This window comes from Chrysochloris asiatica, unplaced genomic scaffold, assembly GCF_000296735.1.
Source record: "Chrysochloris asiatica unplaced genomic scaffold, ChrAsi1.0 scaffold00187, whole genome shotgun sequence".
In the NCBI taxonomy this organism is placed as follows: Eukaryota; Metazoa; Chordata; class Mammalia; order Afrosoricida; family Chrysochloridae; genus Chrysochloris; species Chrysochloris asiatica.
Genome location: NW_006408705.1, coordinates 1,004,960 through 1,005,886, shown reverse-complemented (window position 1 = coordinate 1,005,886; position 927 = coordinate 1,004,960). Strand labels below are relative to the sequence as shown.

General features: G+C 41.5%; 1 protein-coding gene across 1 annotated transcript in view; it reads right to left on the bottom strand.

The window, feature by feature from the left end:
* Positions 1 to 927, bottom strand: part of RNF150 (ring finger protein 150) — a 425,483-nt gene that overhangs the window by 158,798 nt on the left and 265,758 nt on the right. The window lies entirely within an intron of this gene.

The following is a 927-nucleotide window of genomic DNA, read 5'->3' as shown; positions in this document are numbered from 1 at the left end:
AAATATGATTGGGTAATCAAAACATTCCAGGATAAACAAAAGATAAGGAATTTTGCCAATGTCAACCCTGAGCTGCAAAACATCCTAAAGGGAGTTCTGTGGACTGAGAAACAACAAGAACAGATAACAACCAGAAATTGACATATGTGGCAGCATCACCCAGAACTCAATTGACAAATGGAAGAGTCAAGACCAAAACAAAGCTACAAGAACAAATTCAGAGGATCTGGGAGGTCAGTGTATGATCAAAGCAATTACAATGTGAAACAATGTAAGCACACAGGAACAGAGATCCATGTGATGAGAAGGTCAGGTAGATTACAGGATAAAATAGATGGTCTTAAATGGAGGGAAAAGTTAATGGACTATAAGGTAACCACAATGGTGGGGTTGGGGTGGGCAGCTTAGGGAAAGGTGGAGGGAGGCAACGGTAGAGCACAGGGTAGGGAGCAGACACATCATAGTTTGGATGTTTGGTTAGGCAATACAAGAAGGGGGAGGGGGTGGAAGAATAAGGTAGATAGGAGAACAATGAGACAGGTTTACATGGGCTAAATGGGACAGAAGTAAATAGTGATGCATGCTCAACTTTGGGACAACAGGGTTCTGTGATACAGGGATCTAGACATAGTTTGAAGAGTGAAAATAATACTAAGATGCTTGACTGTATTATGAATATTGGTTTCCCTTGCCTACTATTGTAAAATAGACACTTGAGTGAGATAGATAGGAATGTCGGAAAACATGATTACAGAAATCTTGTAAACTTGTCTTCAGTCTATAACTGATTGGAATACCTAAAAGGGGTTCTAGAACTTGCCCAGTGAAATAGGCCTCTTGCAGAGCCTTTACAGTGTACAGGACCTTAGGTGAAATCCTGAGCCCCAACCAGAGCCTTCTGAGGTGGGACATTCCCACTAGAAAGGA